The sequence below is a fragment of the Microtus ochrogaster genome, unplaced genomic scaffold, assembly GCF_000317375.1.
Source record: "Microtus ochrogaster isolate Prairie Vole_2 unplaced genomic scaffold, MicOch1.0 UNK25, whole genome shotgun sequence".
Lineage (NCBI taxonomy): Eukaryota > Metazoa > Chordata > Mammalia > Rodentia > Cricetidae > Microtus > Microtus ochrogaster.
In genome coordinates this window covers 3,308,269-3,327,401 of record NW_004949123.1, presented here as the reverse complement: position 1 = coordinate 3,327,401, position 19,133 = coordinate 3,308,269, and the positions used below count along the sequence as shown (strand labels likewise).

General features: G+C 41.9%; 1 protein-coding gene across 5 annotated transcripts in view; it reads left to right on the top strand.

Moving 5' to 3' along the window:
* Positions 1–13,405: 13,405 nt before the first annotated feature.
* Ntng1 (netrin G1) overlaps positions 13,406–19,133 on the top strand; it is a 341,720-nt gene continuing 335,992 nt past the window's right edge. For all 5 annotated transcript variants that reach the window (XM_026789645.1, XM_026789643.1, XM_013354034.2 and 2 more), the window contains exon 1: positions 13,406–13,859. The gene's annotated coding sequence lies outside the window, so the exon portion shown is untranslated. The remainder of the gene's footprint in view (positions 13,860–19,133) is intronic.

The following is a 19,133-nucleotide window of genomic DNA, read 5'->3' as shown; positions in this document are numbered from 1 at the left end:
AAATTCCAGAACGACATCTGAGAAGTTGTATCATTTGAGCTACACTTGCCCAACTACAACAAATCCTCAAATAATGCCATGTAACTGTTTGAGCACAGCAACCCAGGGCTGATATGGTGGCCTTTTAGACAGGGTTGTTTATTGTTGACTTTGTAGTCTTCTGCCTCTGGCTTCCAAGGTAATTCAAGATGGTTGCTTTATCTCCTGATTTCATGCCTGCGATTAAGGGGAAGGAGAACAGGGATGAGGAAAGAATATTCCTTCCCTTAAGGATGTTTCCTGCAAAGTTCATGTACATTTTTTTCACAGGCTGGGGAGCACTCTCATTGAAAATCTGTTGATAGGACAGAAGAGAAGAAGATGTGATGAGGACACCTATGACAGAGGCAGAGTGCACTCCAAGGTCTGGTTCTTGATGGCACAAGTTGCAAATCTCTCTGTCAGAAGCTACATCAAACTGTAAAAATGTTACCAGTTTTATGAGACATACTCATCTGCTACTAAGCAGGACAAAATCCTGACGTGCTCCTCAAGTGAACAATGTTATAAAGCAAGGCAGGACCAGAGCATCCTGATGACCCCCATGTAGTTTTGCAGACGAGTTGTGGCACCAGCCTCCACCTTTTAGGAAGCTGTTGCAACCGAAAAACTGGAAAGATCATTTACTTCGAATAAGATTACCTTTTAAAAAGAGATTTATTTATGTTTTGTCTGCATGTATGTCTGTGAAGAGAAGATGATGTACAATGTGGTGTGAACATCCACCTCCCTTCCCTCTCTAAGCCGTTTTCATCACTTGTGATGAACAGCTTCTTCCTCACACCTTCAAGCATATGGTAATGACAAATTAATTCTTTCAGGAACTCTGGGAAAGGGTGGAGATTGTTTGGATTTTCCTATTTGCAGTAGCAACCCATGGCAGAAGTAGAAATTAAGCCACTACTGGAAATAATCCCCCAAAAGAGAGTTTATCAAGTTTAGAATAATACTTACCGATGTTCTATTAAATGTGAATATAGTTTTGTCTTTAATTTCAGTAATATATTTTCAATATCTTTGTTATTGTTAAATTCTTTTTATGTTTGTCTGCACATAGGTATGGGCACATGAGTGCAGGTGCCCACTGAGGCAGAGATGTTAGGTTTTGGATTCCCCTAGCACTGGAGCTCCAGGTGTGAGTCATCCAATTTTGGTACTGGAAAATAAACTGTGTCTCAGCAAATGTTCTAACCACTGAACCATCTCTCCAGCCCACACAGTATTTATCAAAAACTATCCTTTCAGCATATTGAAATGATACAATTAATTAGCAGTAATTCTCTTTATATATAAGAAAATCCGTCATTGGTCTGCGTGGATGGCATGGTGAACAAATCGCTCAACATCCAAGCATGGGGACGGGAGTTTGAATCCTGAGCAGAGACATAAATGACAAGTGGGATGATGACCCACAGGTAATCCCTGCATGTGGAAAGGGAGGTTTCAGGAATGCTTTGGCAAGATGAGCTTTGGGTTCAAGTAAGAGACTTTGCCTCAATAGATAAGATGGAAAACAATCCAGGAAGATATGCAGCGAATATCAAGCTTTCCTAGTATGCATGAGGCCCTGGGTTCCACTCCTGGCATAGCAGAAAGCAGATTATGATTGCATACATCTGTAATTCCAGCACTTGAGATATAAAAGAGAGAGGACCAGAGGTTCAAGGTCATCTCTTGGCAGAGCAAGTTCTAGGAGAGCCTGTGCTAAATGATCCCTCTTTTTTTTTCTTTTAAATCCACTAATAAACCTGGGGGACATTGGTGGTATAAGTACATGATGATGCACATTTTAAGATTTTAAGCTTTATTTCCAATTCAGTCTCACTCCCGCTCCTTTTTGGGGAGGAGTCATAGTTTGTATGTATCTTATAAGTGTCTTAAAAAAACTCCGTCATAGCTAATGATGGTGGGGAAAAAAAAACTAAAAAGAGAAAAAAATAACAAAATGAGATCTCCAGGAAAAAAGTGATCTTTTAAAAAAATCTTATATTTTTAATAATTTATTTGTTTATATTTTATGTGCACTAGTGTTTTGCTGGCATGTATGTTTGTGTGAGAACATCAGGTCATCTGGAACTGGAGTTACGGACAGTTTGGGGTTGGCTTGTGGGTACCGGAAACTAAACCTAGGTCCTCCAGAAGAGCCATTTTCCAGTCCTGCAAAATCAGTGATCTTAATAAACTTAATAAAACAAGTCAACATCATAAGTAAAAAAATAATACACACCATTCTCCATGTTTTGTAATTGTGTATGTGTGTGTTTATGTACATGTTGTTGAGTCTTTCAGATACATACACTTTTCCCTAGTACCTGGCTTCCGGGTGGCTATATATGACATGTACCCAAGATCCAATTTTGATGACACCTTAAAGAGGTATATAAACATGAATCCCAAAAGTGATTTTCTATACATTTCCAGCAAATTTTAAAACACATTTCTTAAGCTCTACCCACACCGGCTTCTTCTTCCATGCCCGTGAGTCCCAGGTGGGCTTTTGTGCCCTTGTTTCCTCTGTTTAGAGAAGTCATGTTTTCTTACTTCATGGCCCCAACTCTCTTTCTGCCTTAAGGCTTTGCCCAGTGCCCCTGCACTGTGATGTCTATGCTGAACTCTCATTTCAGTTTGCAACCCACTCTAAATCTATCCTTCCAAATACCTCCTATCCTACCCTGCTTTTTCTCACTTACATATGTATTTCTTTTGAAAATGTAGTAGGTCATTTACTTATTATATTTGTTGCTTCGATCCTTTGCCTCCCAACTGAGTATGAGCTGATTTAGCTGAATTCATCTTACTCATCAGTAAGCTTCAGGTTCCTAAAATAGCGCACATATGATGCATTCAATTCATAGTTGATTAAATTAATAACCACTTTGTGTATTTTGAACACTTGAATGAAAATGAAAATATTTGGGCTTTCATGAGTCTGTTTTTTATTGTTAAATTATTTTAAAAGAATATTTTATTTAGAGCTAATTTCTAGAAACAAATTTTGTGAGACATCTCAGTATCATCTCACTGTCATTGCATCGAATGTTTCTTTACTTTGATTCTTTATGAATATTAATTCCAGATAAATTTGTAAAATATATCATGTGATTCGTGATAATTAATTTTATGTGCACATTTATAAATATATTTCCATGTGTTTAATTCAAAGTTATTACAAAATGTTATCAAATGTATTAGGATGTGTCAAAGATCAGAACTCAAGTTCGTGACTCAAGATTTACAGAGGTACAGCATAATTCGCTGGATTATCCTGCCTCAGGCCCCTGTCCTCAGCTTAAACAGGAATAATGGGAAGTTCACTTGGAACTTTATCTGACTTATATTATCTCCTGGATATATTTCAAACTCTTCCCTGGGAAATTCAATGAGTACGGATCTGTGGGTTTATTTAATTTTTCAAATGTATGCTATGCATGCTTTAACATAATCTTTAATTACAAACACTCTAGAGTTTGCCTATAGTATCGTGAGAATGGATTGCCAACACCAGCTCCTCCGAATCTGCCTTGTTTGCTGAAGAACTCCCTCCATGATTTATGTTCCAACTCTAGAACTGTCCTACCCGCTTCAGGGAAGCAGTGCCTATCTCAGAACATGAATGGTAGTAGTGTTTTATTGAGTTTCACTTACACTGTGTGATATAAACCTTTCGAGGCCTCAAGTACAATATGAGCTCTTGAGTATAGACACAATATCTGATACTTCTGAATCTGTATTTCAGAAAGTACTTGAGGCAGTGTTTGCACATTAGATGACCTAAAATGTTTGTTAAGAAAATTAATAAATGCCAGGACTAATGGCAGGTTTGGTAGCATAATGTAGCAAATAAACCATAACAAACAATTGCAAAGCATCTTTTTAAATACCAAATATCACATTTAATCCTCACAACAGGCCCACAGGATTCTCCACTTTGTTCCCACTGTTCCTGGTTCACAGCTGAGGAAATGAGACTGAGAAAAGTTGAGCCAGCTGTGCATTTGCAAAGTCTTATATCAAGTGCTTGAGCTCTGTCCTTTGACACTTCCCTGTGTATCATACGTTTTACAGCACCTTTACTTTTAAATATGAAAATATATTTATAAATGTATAACAAATTAGATATACACATACATAGTTTACTGACTTTTAATTCTGAAATGCTTTTGAGACTCTGATCTGTGTGGAAGTCTGGCAACGGTAATTTACAAGGGTATTTTACAAACATATCTTCTTTAATGCTGGTGAAGAAAGTCTAATAATCTCTGGCTGATTTTGAAAAACTCAACCAAAACAAAATGTGCAAAAGGCTTTTTAGAATTTCCTGACTGGATCCTACGGTAGTTTGCAGGGAGCTGGTATTTACTAGTCTAGGAATAAATTTCTACGAGAGATCACGACAGCTTATAGCTAATACATACATTCTAGAAAATGGGCCTTAGTGAGCAGGGCTACAAATTAATTGTATTATGCGGCAAACACAGGTTTCTTTCTGTGTTTAAAAAAATATGACCTCAAAATCCTTGTCCTTTTTTCTATCTAATCTTTCAGGGAGTCAAACTTATACCCCTCTTAATTCTAATATATAGAAACCTATATACAACTTTTAAAATCAGATAATCGATCCATTATCCAAGGTTATGAAGGCTAGATTTCTTTGTATCTTAGCTTTCATTCAAATTAATCTCCAACTCAAAACTAGATTATAAATACAAAAATGTGAAGCATAGTTTAAGCTTGCGATGCCCAAATCTTGTTGTGATTAAGTAGGAGTCACTCAGATGGATGCTGACTCACTTCGTGTGGGAGGGCCCAGCAACCTGCTCTGTAACAGACCCCAAGGTCCTCCTGATGCAGGAAGCCCATGCCCTGCCTTTGATTCATCAAGTTCAACTCCTAATTCATCATTGAGAAAGAGAAGGAGTGAAATGACTTACATACAGTCACACAGTGAGAACGTTCTAGAACACAAGCTGGGCACTCATAGTTCTTATTCAGTTCTCCTGTATCATGTTAGAATTTCTGGGGTGGGGGGATGGAAAGTCCTCAAAATATATCTATCTCTTCCTCTGTTTTATAGATTTCAAGATAAGCATATTCAATCTGTTCCTTTCTTTTGAAAGTTAAAGGTTATACTTCTAAACATTTTTTTATTCTGGTTTTTTTTTTTTTGAGACAGGGTTTCCCTGTGTAGCCCTGAGTGTCCTGAAACTCACTCTGTAGACAACAAGGGTAGCCTTGTCTGCACAGAGATCTGCCTGCCTCTGTGTCTGGAGTGCTGGGATTAAAGGCATGCACCACTACCTCCCACCTTACTTGAACTATTTTAAGGAACCTTGTATATCCAGCTTTCTTTGCCTATCAGTTCTTAACATAAGGTTTATTGTGAGATCCTCACAGCAGTACAGGTGTGTGTGTGTGTGTGTGTGTGTGTGTGTGTGTGTGTGTGTGTGTGTTCTTTCTGTATTGCAGACTCTGCCTTCACGGTAGTAGGAGCAGATAAAACTTCAGCCTGATGAAATGGGTGATTCCAAAGTTTCATTTTCCATAGCTGTCAAGAGAATGGAAGGTTGTGAATGAAGACAATCATGGAAATATGTGAGGAGGGCAGGTGATAAATACAAACAATGATTCCATTTTTAGCCACATTGCTAGTATATGTAGCTCCCCACCTTTCTGTCAGAGTTCTGGAAGAACTCTCCACCTCAAATGACAAAAAGAGCTTTGAATTCTGTATTGATTTAAAGAAACATTGGTTACTGTTGTTGTCAAGTAATTGCCATTACCTTTCACTACAAGCGACTTCTAATTTTATTTTGTTTTTTCACATCACTTCCTTTATTTTAATATTTTCTTCTTTTGTTTCAACAAACACGGTTTTAAATTTTAAGAAATTATTGTTCTTTGGTTTGTTTGTTGTTTTTTTTCTTTTGAGACAGGGTCTCACTATGCATCCCTGACTAGTCTAGAATTTTCTATGTAGGTCAGGCTGGACTCAAACTCTCAGAGAACTGCCTGCCTCTGCCTCATGAGTGCTGGGATTTAAAGTGCACGCCACCATGACCAGCTAGTAGTGTTTTTTTTAAAGATGGAATTGAGATGATGCATGATGGCTTAAGATGACAGAAGGCAAAGCAGGAGAGTGAGCAGAGCCTGTCCTCTTGTGTGTGGCTTAACTGGTGACAGGGATGGAATTATTTGATCCCCATATCTACTGTGCTTATGCTAGTTTTCTAGTCCCTAGTCTGCTCCTCAGTCACATTGTTTTGGTTCTGGTGCTTTTCCAGGAAAATCCAACCAATTTTAAGTCCACTCTAAGAGCAAAACTTAATTAGGAAGCCATATTGCCTACTCTTAGAAATCAAAGCACATGATGTACTCTAAAGGCAAGTATAGGATAAATAAGGTTCTTCGGGGCTTTCAGTCTTCTGTTCTTAATGCACATTATTAATAACTGAGTGGGAAGTGTTTAATCATGTTAGGTGGAGACATACGAACTTGTCAATTTTAGCTCATTAATGGAAAATCATATCCATATTCACAGGCTTTAACTGAAATGGCCTAAGAGCATTTGTTTCCTTGCTGTTCGCTTCTATTGCCTTCAGCTCTTGTTATGGGTTTTTGTTGTTAAAATGGTTACAAGTGTTCATCACAAGGGCCATCGTTATGTGTTGTCAGCATCATTATGTATAAATAACAAATTATTTGGGAATCCCAAAATACTTTCTCTCAGGTTATATTCCTGACTTTCCTCTCCTTAGTTCTTGATCAAAATGAAGTCTTGTATTCCTCTTTGTTTAATGGATAGCTACTTATTCTTTGAGGTACGCTGCATGAATCACCCAGTTGATCCAGCTTTGTCCGGGATCCCCAATAAGGATGGTGTATCTTTCCCTTTGGAACTCCTTTGTTTCTTCTGGTTTTTTAAAATTCAGTTCCTGTGGCAATGTGTCATCCTCTGTTCACAAGTTTGTTTTCTTAAATATATTGTCAGCCACTCAAGAGACTGTCATAGGAATCCTATTTCCACTGCAGTCTCTAATACAGAGTAGACATGAAATTCATGTCTGAGGAAGGAGAATAAGAACAGGGGAAGAGAACAGGAAATAAATCCTGTGAGATCACAAGAATCTGACCATTATGTTATTTTCTGTGAGATTTCAGAGTTCACAGAACTGAGAATTGGGTGTCTTGCTGGCTTATTGAAGTAAGAAGGCTTCATAATGCCTTTGCTTTCGTTCCTTCGCCCTACAAATGGAGGCAGGATTTAAGAGACTTAGTCACTTTCTCAGCAGTGGGAATCTTATTGCAAAAGGAGAAGGCAGCCCACTAGGAAGTAAAGGCCACTTGGCATGAATAGGCCTTACTCACCAGAAGCCCGCAGCCAGCTCCCACCCACAGCTTCCATTCAAGTTGAAGGATGGAGCAGTAAAGATGTACCAAAAGTAGTGAGATTGAAGAATGGTAAACCTCAAACTACACTCAGAAGCAAGAATTCAAGAAAAGAAGGAAGGCCGGGCAGTGGTGGTGCTCACTTTTAATTCCAGCACTGAGGAGGCAGAGGCAGGCAGATCTCTGTGAGATTGAGGCCAGCCTGGTCTGCAAGGGCTGGTTTCACACAGGTTCCAAAGCTACAGAGAAACCCTGTCTTGGACCGCCCCATAAAGGAACACACATCTGGATAAAGTACACCTCAAACCAGACAGTACCTTGTGATCCCTGCTTTCTCCTCGGCAGCTGCGAACCTCTTTATCCCAGTTGGGATAGTTCATGTCATGGGTACTCTGACTGATGTTTTTGCTTTCTTTTTGAAGAGGAGCTGGTCCATAATTGCATTCTGTTCTATATTTACATGCCATGTCACAAATGCATGATGCTGTCTTCCATTCCTGTCTGGATCACTGGCCAGGCAGAGTTGCTTATGTACTTTTACCCCTGCTGCAGTGTTTCTTCCTTTAATCTATGTCTCAGCACTCTTCCTGCACATCACTGGTAGCCGCCCAACTCTCCTTCCAAGGTGACTTGTGAGCACTGTGTTTGAGTTTGGTATTTACCGCAGTACCCAGGATTGCCCCAGAAATGACTGTGAATTCCACCGAGGTACACTGACTAGAACGACTATTAGGATGGGATTGGTGGAAGGATCTCCTAAGTAGATGATGGAAGTTACTCAGCCATCCCCCGTGTACTGTCCTTCTCAATTTTATAAAGATGCTTTTCTGTTGTTGTTGTTGTTGTTGTTGAGTAACTGGAAATACGAGAATTTCATTTGAGGAAATGTTCACAGCTGCTGACTTTTTTTTTCTGCTGACTCTTGATAGTGAATGTTTTCAGCCAGTATACCAAATGAATGATGTGATCCCATCTTTTTAAGAAATAGCTTAATTGCCTTAGGCAGGCAAACCAAACATAATGAAACAGTTCCCACAATCTTACCTAGTTTGTAAAGCTCATAGAATAATATAAATCTGCTGGTGTTATACTTGTCTTCTATACTTAGAAGAAAAATAAACTGTTTAAAAATAAGAAATAATTTAGGGAAGGAGCAAAGATGAAACCAATAAGAAAGAGTGGACAGTGGGATCTCGGTGTATCCTGGTTTCAACAAATTAACTGGTTGAATGAAAATCTCTAACATCATATATTAATTAATGGATGATCAGCCTTCCTTCCCTCTTTGGAGCGCTGGGGCCGAATCCTGAAGGCAACCTAGCAGGCGGGAGCTCCTTTGTTTCAATAGCCTGCCTGCAGCAAGCAAGGTAGGCGCTTTGTTTATGAGCTACCCAACCAGCACGGAGATCTGATCTCTACACCAGGAGAGCCATCATTGGGGAGAGACATCATTGGGGAGAGATATCATTGGGGAGAGACATCACTCGAGCACCAGGAGAGCCATCACTGGGAAGATACATCAATAGGCAAGGAGACCTGATCCTGTAAAAGAAGATCCATAGGGAAGCATTTGGAGGAAGAGAGGGGCAGGCGCCAATGCAAGAATTCACCCAACAATCTGACAAACAACATGAAACCACCAGAACCCAGTGACCTCACAACAGGAGGACAGGAACACCTTAATCAAGAAGAAGTAGAAAAAATTGACTTTATGAAAGTGATTGACGCCCTTAAACAGCATGTAAAAAATGCCCTTATAGAAATGAATGAAAAGTAATTAAGGGATGATCACTACAGGCTTGCTATGAATGAGAAAGGGTAAATAAAAATAACAACACTATAAAAAGCTTTCTGGCATCCTCAGATTAGAATAGAGATATTTTTAAGTTAGCGAGTTTTATCTTAAAAGAAATCCAAAGTTATATTTTGTGAAATCACAAATTTTATTATTTCAAAACTTTTATATTCAGTGCCATACATTTAAAAGCACATGCTTGCTGTGGGTCACGTTCCTCGCATCAATCCTTAGCCACCAAATGGCTTACACCATTAGCTCCATCTTTGTGTTCCAGTAACTCTGTAAGTGCGTGAAGCTTGTCTGATATTATAGAGAACTTCCTTTGGTCTGTCATCAGCCCTGAGAGAAACTAACCCAGACTGTCTTCTAAATGTGCAGCATTGAAACAGAGCTTTCTGGGTACGTCTACAATACTATAACAGGGCAATGCCAGCATACCCTAATGATAGAGCCCAGAACAAAGGTTTAGAGCTTGTCAAAAGATTTAAGCATGTAGAGCTCCAGGAAAAGGAGCTTCAACATCTGTCAAAATGAGACTGCTAAGGGCTCTGTAACAAACATGCCCCCTAGTACACAGGGGAAGGTGGGCAAGCGCAAACGGCTTGATAACTGCCAGGTGGATCTTTCTATTGGGTACAAGCGCAACTGTAGAAGGCACTTATGGCATAGCCTATAATTATTCAAATAGATCTTGCCCCTGGCCACCCACTAAATTTTTCTGTCTGCTCCCATGTGCTATGTTTAAATTCCAATTCCCACCTTGATGGTCTGAGGCTATTTGGAGGTGAAGAATTGAGGAGGTAACTAGGTCACAAGAGAGGAGCCCTTATGACCGATTAGTTCATTTATTAAAGGGAGTCCAGAGCTCACTAGCCCCCTCTCACGATATGAGAATTCACAGAGTTAGGCATCCAAACATACACGAGGCCTCTAACTAGATCCCAACTCTTCTGGCATTCCAATCTCTTTTGTCCTCCTGACCAGTGAAAAACATTTTTTTGTTATTATTATAAGCCATTAACTGTGTGGAATTACTTTTACAGACAGCAGAAATCCCAGATGTACCTGATTTGAATGTTTCCAAGTCTAAGTCTTAATTTAATAGGTGGGGGTTAGTTCCCATTACCTGAGAGACTTCAGTAGAATCCGAGAATGGCCAAAATTTATTCACACCAGCAACGAACATTTATCCATATTTACTCTATATCTGGTACTATACAGTCGTTATAAAAAGACCAATGTCTTCTTGGACCAGGTAAGTTGCAAATCTGCCATCACCAGCAGTTTGGGACGCTGGAGTTACAAGTATTCACACAACCCTGCCAGCTCTCTAAAGCTACTAACCCAGAAAAACGAGCAACAGGTAGGAGCTCTAACAGGATTACAAATAAATGGGTATCTAAATGGAAGAAGAATAAGGGCTACATAGAAACCAGCCAGAGAGCTGAAGCCAGACAGCTAAAAGATCAAACTGTTCACCTCTAAAAGAAGAGCGAAAAGTAGAGCTGAAAGGTTAAATAAAAACAGAAAATCATTCTGTCCAAAGAAAGCTAAATATATGGATGTGCGTGTGTATTTGCTAAAGGCAGAAAGTAAAATGTGTCCTATATTGTTTCCCAATGTGTCAATGAAATGCTGGAAGCAAGTTTCTGATTGACTCTTACTACATACAAATATGAAAAGATATATTCAGAAAAGCAAGTTTAATACATGCACGTATTCGTTCATGGATGCTCCATTTGGGTTGTCACATCCACCCAAAGATGGAGAAACACAACAAGATGCCACTACTGACAGCCAAATCTCGTTTCCCTCTATCCCCACTGAAAGGCAGGAGAACAAGACTGAATGAGGTGCTGAAAGATCTCTCAGGAGTCTGATGTGCTCCGCAGAGTACAGATCCAAGGGCTCAGTTAGTGATATTCTAAGTCTCTGCAAAGTCCAGGCTGATGGGTGAGAGAAAATTCAACTTTGGAAGATCTACTCTTTCCATGGGAGACATGAAATGGTCCCCAGCAGCTCTATGTGGGGCTGTTGTCTGTTTTAAGAAGTAGTTAGAAGTCTGTAACTCACAAAGGACATCTTAAAAGAAGCCAAAATCCTGGGGTGAAGGCAGGAATCGGAATGGAAGGAGGGGTTAGCTGTGGAGGCTAACGTTTCAAAGACCCTGATATATCTCTGGAGGGAATTCTCTTGTTTCTGTATAAATATGCTTTCTTTTTACGGGAGAAACACCTTGAAGCGTCAGTTGATGGCAAAACCGAGAATTCAGTAAGAGCTCCTTTGACCTGACCGCAAAGGGCAGTGAGAAGAAAGACTGACAGCTGTCAGTGGTCAAGGGTGCAGGCCAGTTGCCAATAAGAAGTGAGAAGGCCATTGTGGATGTTCTATCAGTCATGCTGAATATAGGGGCACCTCAAGAAAATACAGGGCCCTGGGATTAGAGAGGGATGGAAGGGGTGGGTAGTATTTCTACATCAGTGTGCTTTGGATCTAGAGGAGACAGGCTGGAGGCAGAGCTGGCCAAGGCTGCAGGCTTCCCAACAGCTGCATCCCCCACAGGCTAGGCTCCTTCTTCAAATTTCAGGGTCAAAGAACCAAGAGAAAGGCACAGAGAGGAGAAAGTTCAGACTGTAGCTCTGAGAGCAACAGAGGGTGGTTTCCCTGTCTTCTGCAGTGGTCAGGGGAGGCCAAGGTGTTGGGTGGGAGGGAGGTGCCAGCCTCCTTCGTGTCCAGGACTCAATTTAGTAACCCTCTCACCACATACCCTCTTCCCTGACACCATTCCCAGCCCCGTCGGGAAAACGTTCCTACCAATCTCGGTTCCATGCCTTCAGTATGAAGTGTGCAGCTAGTGACCTGATGCTCGCAGGTACCCATTTCTGACCTGCTGTTTTACACTGAGTGGACATCCCTACTCCAGCCTCCCAAAAATGCAGCACCTTCTCCTCCTACCCCCACCAGTCTGAGCAAGCACCTTCTTCTCAGTTCCTCCCTCAAATCCTTGAACTACAAGAGACAGGACTGCTTGTCATCTACCCTTGCATGCCCACTTTTCTTCCGCGGTTTATTTCCTTTAGGAAAAGCCCGGCTTTGTGGGCTGTCATTGAGATGGTTGTGCATTTGTGAGATCAGTGTTTTCCCTATTGCAATGTCCTCTTATTTCTAATTAAAACCTCTCCCTGCCTCTTCCTGTAAATCAGGGTGGTTTGCGTGTAACATTAGCAACTACCTAGGGGGACTCCTTGGAGAGGTTGAGACACCTTGGGGCCAGGTGGCTTTTGTCTGCCATCAGGGAAAACCAAGGACACCTGTGGTGGGAAGCTCCTACCTGAACTTCAGCTTTCTAAAGTGGGATGAATTTCACACCAAAGAGGTTGGGAGCTCTGGCTAGGCAAACTGATTGTCAAGTTAAAACAAAAAAATATACCAAGCTCCCAGTTAGCTAGAAGGGGTTGTGCTTGGGAACCCTGTAGGGAGCAAGGGGAGGGAGCAGAACTGGGGGGTGGAAAGGGAACCAGTAGAATTCGCGCTTCTGGTAGATCAACAAAGGTGGGAGAGAAGAGTGTGGGTGGTCTTGTTGATCCAGTACCCCGAGGTCCCTACATGGCGGCAGCGGTGGCTGCGGTGGCCAGAGCAGCAGCAGTGGAATCAGCGAGCGGGACGGAGTTAGGACCGCTCGGAGCGCCCAGGTCTCGAGGTAGTATAAGGTTTTTTGCAATCCTTCCACTCGCTGGCAGTTGCAGAAGATCTGGTTTTTAAGTGAGAAGAACACGCCACCCCTCCGAGGGCTGCGGCTTCCCGGGGCTGTTTCCTCGCTCATCGCTTTGCCGGCCCCTGGCGCTCACTCGCTAATTCGTCCTCGCCCCTAAGTTTGCCGAGAGCTGGCTGCGGGCTGGGAGCAGGGTCCCGGCCGGGCGCCGCGGGCGGGGGCTGGGAAGCGGCGAACCGCAATCCAGAAGCATCTTGGGGCCATGTATATTTCATCAAACGGACTTTGGGTGCGTCGCGTCTCGCAGCCATCAACGCTATGTGCAGTGACATTTCTGACTTGAGTGGAGGAATGCGCGAAGGAAACCGGGGCGAAATTGCTTCGAGAGGATCTTCTTGGCGCCAAGGCTAATTGTCCTGATTTATGTCGCTTCTGACAAAAAAGAAAAAAAAAAGATCCAACATCTTCATCTGAAATAAAATGAAAGCGGTGCCAAGCGGGATAGAACCGCCTGGCCGCTGGTTCTGATCCCCCGGGATCGGGGGAAAAATCGTTCTGCGGCTTAAAAGAAAAGAAAGAAGAAAGGAATAGAAATTGAGAAGAGAGAAAAAACCCACAGTAAAAGTTTAAGGCGAGAAGTGGCGGTGGCGGCGGCGCGGGGAGACTGCGAGAGGAGACGGCTGGTGAGACCTCGGAAGGCGACGATTTGGTTCCTAATCCCACTGTATTTTTGGAGGGAGAGGCACCTTTCTCATCCTCCCTTCCTCTCCGCCCACCCTCTCCCTCCCCCTCATCTACCTGTCAAAGTCACTGATCTTTTGCATTTTGGAAGAGAACGTCAACGGGAAGGAATTCCCCCTGTCCGGGTCCGGCTCCGAAAGGGGGCGACGCTCAACGAGGCTGCCCCAGGGGCGCGAGGCCAAGGTAACTGGGACGGGAGGTGCCGGGCGCCGTGGGGTCTGGGGCCGTGGACTCCTCCTCCCCGCTGCCCGCAGGACGCTTACAGTGCGGGGGACCGGCTGCGGTGGTGGTGACTCGGGTCCACACCCGCCACGTTCCCATTCCACCCGAGCCCCGTGCGCTGCCAGCGGGTCCCCGCAGCTTCGGTCGCCGCCCCACGCGGGACCAAGCTGGGCAGGGCCGCCGCCCCGCGCCGACGGCTCAGCTCCCGCCCGGCAAGGGCCAGCGGGGGGCCCGGGTAAGTGCAACGGACTGACTCCAGCGACCCGCGCCTCTCTGGGTGGCCCCTCTCCATCAGCTCCCTCCCTCCCGCCATCCCTCCCTCTGCCAACCCGTGGTGCCCGCCGAGGGCGGGAGGGGAGATCCGGGTGGGCGAGGAACTTTGGAAAGCGCCTTAAGGAGGCAGCGGAGCCTGTGCGCACTCCGGAGCCCTCACAGCTCACACCCACACTACATCCCTGGCGTGCGCCTTGCACCGGGTCGCTGGCTGTTGCATCCGGAGCCTCCATCCACCCACCCGCAACGCTCCGCGCGCTCAGTCTCCCACACACACACCTGACCACACGCATCGCACAGGCGTTTTTCTTTTCTTTTTTTAATTATGATTTTCCTTTTTTCAGTTTTCTCATCAGGGGAAAATAATAAATAAAAACTTGCCTTGTTGCTCGCCCTGTGGAGAGCTTTTGAAGTCCCCTCTTTTAATCTCCTTTATTGGTGTGAGATTAAAGCGTTACTACCACACAGTGTACAGCTTGGGAGGGAAGAACGTGGAAGGAGGGAAAGACCGCTTTGGAAAGCTGGTGGGAGCCTTTTCTCCCCCACTGGTTTCTCATTATTAGTTGATGGATTCGGCTAGAGACATGGAGTTTCTCTCCGCTACGGATCTGTGGGTATCTATATATAATACAAATAATACCGAATATTATTGGGCCCAAAATATCCAATTAAGTGATTCATAGGAGAGAAAACTTGGATTTTTTTTTTAAAAAAAGAAACTGCGCCCTCTGCTGTTTATCTTGGTAACCTCATCCAGGGACTCTTTCTCCCCCCCCCCCCCAGTCTTATGAGTAGCTGTCATTTTACAGGGCCTGAAAGGAAAATCCTTCGAGGAAGGGGGGGGGGGCTTGATTTTAAAGCGATTTTCTGTGGAAAAGAGCAGGCAGAGTTGCTCCAGCTGCACCAGGTACAGGTTTTAGCGTAGGTCCTCTAGCTGTCCCTTCTTCAGTGCCCCTTTCCTTACAAAGGAAAAAGCGAGCAACTTCCCAGCACAACACTTTGTCACTCTTCGGAGTGGAAAATTCTGAGCAAGACTCAGAACTCCACTAAACATATGGCGTATCTGGCAGCAGCTTTGCTCTGGAAATCAGGCCCCGTTTTATGACTGAAAATACTAAAAGTTTTCCTTTCTTAACAGAAGAAAGGGGAAAAAAATAAGAAAGCAAAGATGTTTTCCTCAAAATCATTTGTTCAAATATGCTTGCTAGAAAGTTTTGCATCGATGTTTTATGAGGGCAAGGATTTCCTGATTAGATGGCTTTGGAGAGCAGAGAACCTCTAACCTGCAAGGAGGTTTGCAAGTGTTTTGTACTTTGTCCCTCTGCATGCCTTACCTAGCAGCTCTTCTCTTTGGCAGAGGGAAATCAGCCCGATAAATGTCCAAGAATATTTTAAAACACAAAAAACTTTCAGTCGTTCAAGGGAAACCAGGGTACAAAGAAGAATCACATCATACATTTCACATGTCATGCTGTCCCACTTACACATGGAAGGGGGATAGTTTCCCTTCCAGATGCCATGACATGCAGGATGGTACTTTCGCCACTGAGTACCAACATGAAGACATCCAATGTTTCATGTATTTGGCTTTTCATTTGTTGGCAGTCCCTGTGGTTGTATTTAAGAGGAATCGCCATGCTTATTTTTTTTTTTAAAAAAACAAACCTATTTTTATTTGTGCATGCAACTGTGTTCCTATTTAGAGTTTTGTCAGTTGGTCATGTGAGTTCAAGTGGTTCTGATTAATTTTGTATTTAGGAGACAGCTAATGCATGTTGAAATTTCTTTCACGTATTTACCAGGGATAGCAAATGTATGTTTTTGCTCCTGTCGGTTTTCTGCAAAACATCAGACGGTACCATTAAACAATTACACCACTGTGCATTTAGCTGGTAGGTATTGTAAATAAAGATTTGAAGAGAGTTTGTGAGTAACCAAAGCACCAAGTCACTAGGAAGGCAATAAAATTTCATACACCTTAGAAAAATGAGTGTATGTTAGTATTTAAATGTGTACATGTGTGTGTGTGTGTGTGTGTGTATGTGTCTGTGTGTGTGTGTGTGTGTGTGTGCGTGCGTGCGTGGATTATGTTGTATTATGGGGAAGTAAGTGATTTAACATACTTTCAGAAAGTAATTTTAATTTTGGAATCTGGAGCTCTGTTTCAAACTTCAAGTGGGTGTAGAATTTTTCAGCTGCGTCTGTGGAAGCTTGTATTTCTTAACTTCCCTATATTAGAAGGAAGGCTTTTCGTTCATCTGACAGTTGAGTGCCGGGTTTTGTTTAGGCTTACTTGATTTTGAAGTAATTTTAACACATGACCCCTCCACAAACATCCTGGAAAATATGTACTGACGTCCATCATTTTTATCTTTTGATAAAAATAGAAATATTTAAAATAACAATGTGTGCCAGTTGGCTTTATTAAGATTCCCATGATTGTTTTGTAGAATACTCAGTCACTTACGTGCAAAGCATGTTGGAATTCTTGCATCACATGTAAAAGTCCTTACGTTTTTGAGATAGTCAACAAAAAGACAGGAGCCTCTGTTCCTCATGAAGAAACCAAAAGATCCCCTTGTCACAACCAATGAACATGCGCAAAGAACATTAAATGTGTGTGAATGTTTGATCTCACTGTGGTTGTGTTCACAGCTGCCAATCTTGACAGTTTGTATATTGTTTCCCCTTCATTTTCTCCAGTCAATGAAATGTGATTATCTGTAATTTTCCTTCTGTTTATATCCATTCAGAAACTTGTGGCTTTATAAAAGTCTTAATGTCTGCACAGAATGAGTCAGTAGCTGTCTATTTCAGGGGTCCCGATGAGCTACATGTTCATGGAATATTTAGCCTATTACCACACCCCCACTTCCTAGTGGGGTTATATAATGAAACGAATGCTATAATCCAGCGAGAGTTGGTAGATTGACTGACAATATTTTTCTCTCAGTTAATGACATTGGTAATTCTTTGAAACTATAATGGCTTATTATTTTAATCATTATTAGTTTGCATAACACTTTGGAGCCATTTTTTTCTGATAATTGGAAGTTTTTTTTTTTTTAATCTCTTCTGCATAACTAATCCAAGGCAGGGAGGACTTAACTGTAGAATCTTGGAGAAATGTATGTTTCATGGATGCAAAGCCATTTTGTAGCCTATTTTAGTCCTGATCAATAATACCTATCAACCTGAAAGCCATGTAATTTTGTGGAGTTTTTCGTTGGCTCTGCAAATCCATATGCCAGAGATCCATGGACTTGTAATATATTAATGGGGAAAAATTTAAACACAAAGGATTTCTTACTACTTCAGCTCATAGGTAGAGATGGTGACATCCTTGGTTGTTCTCAGTTCCCAGGTGGGGAAAGTGCAGATTTAGAGCTGGAGCTGCCCAGGGATCTTCTGAAGTTGCCCATATCCAGACCCTTGAGACAAATTCACAGTATCTGGCATTCAGGAAGGGATCCATTTGGGACACTTAGTCCCCAGATATGTCTGCCATTGGCTGCCCATCCCTTAATGAATTTGTCTAGCCATTTGCAGCCATGACCTAGCTTTTAAGAAGACAACATTGATATTTTTAACCTGGTCTAGAGGAGAGCCAGCTGGAAATCAGCAGCATTAAGTGTTGGAGGTGGTGGTGTAAATAATATTCTCTTTGTACAATATTTATTTTCTTTGAAAATACCACAATTTTACTTTTACCACAAATCCCTGATTCTCATAAGGCCTCTTTGTCACTAAAGTTTATAGATTTAAATTCTTCTAATATGAAGCAGAAGGATTTATTTGATAGCTTGTATGGTAGTGGGAGGTAAGGAGATTTTGATATGAGGGGTGCAAAAGAAGGGGTGCTACAGACTTTAAAGTTAGAAGGGAAATATAATTACGTTAAAGAATAGCTCATGGCTGTACTCTGGTTTATATTACACTGTGGTCAATACCTTTTTCCATGTCAATGGGAGCTCATTAAATGTAAATTCTGCAGACCAACTGAGCTACACCACATTAGTGCTTGCCAAAGCTTGACATTTTTAATACATTAATAATATGTCTGTAATGTAATGGAAAACTATTAATCACAACTGGTTAGGTGCCAGAAATTTAAGCTGTAATTGGCTGCTTCCTGTCAAGAATGTCTGTCCCACAGTCCTGCAACTGCCTTATATTCAAATATCTTGCACCTCTCTGCATTTTTCCCTGTCAATTCTCCAGCTTCGATCAATGGTGTAGTCCATAATTCTGTGTAATGACCATCGTTATAGTTCTGGTAGACTTTAATGAGAGTCCGCTGCGTTGGCAGTGCTGCCATCAGACGTGATAACAGGTACATGCATTTCCTTAGTGCCCACAGTTTCACGTCGAAATATACCAGATGACGTCACTGAGGTAAAATAGGCGTGAGCACAGAGTAACAAAGACTAGGTGGTTGAGGGAACAGTATTGGTCAAGAATGATGAAGAGTATTCTCCAGCATCATTGAAGCCTGTATACTTGAAATGGTCTTTAAAAAAATAATATTACAAATTAACCAAATCTTCACTCAGTTCAAGCTCAAAGCCATGGGTTCAAAGTCTTTAAGATTATATTGTTCCTAACTTACAGGCTGCTGGACTTTAAAACTTAAAAAGTGATATTAATAATTTTGGAACTAGAAGATTTTATACTACCTCACCTCTAATGCTCCTTTTCTTCACTTTTCAAAGTGTCTTCTTCCTGTATAGTAGATGTAGCAAATATAATTGAAAGTTGAGTCTAGGAAATGTCCATTTCCTTCTTACCACCTTTTCAGGTTCTTAATCGTCAATGTGTTGGCTGTTTCAGAAAACACCAACTTAATGAATCTAAAAACAAACACACAAACAAACAAACAAAGCAGAAAAGCTTGAGTAACCACAACACATGCTCCAGTCATGTTTTTCTTTTCTTTCTTTTCTTTTCTTTTCTCTTCTTTTC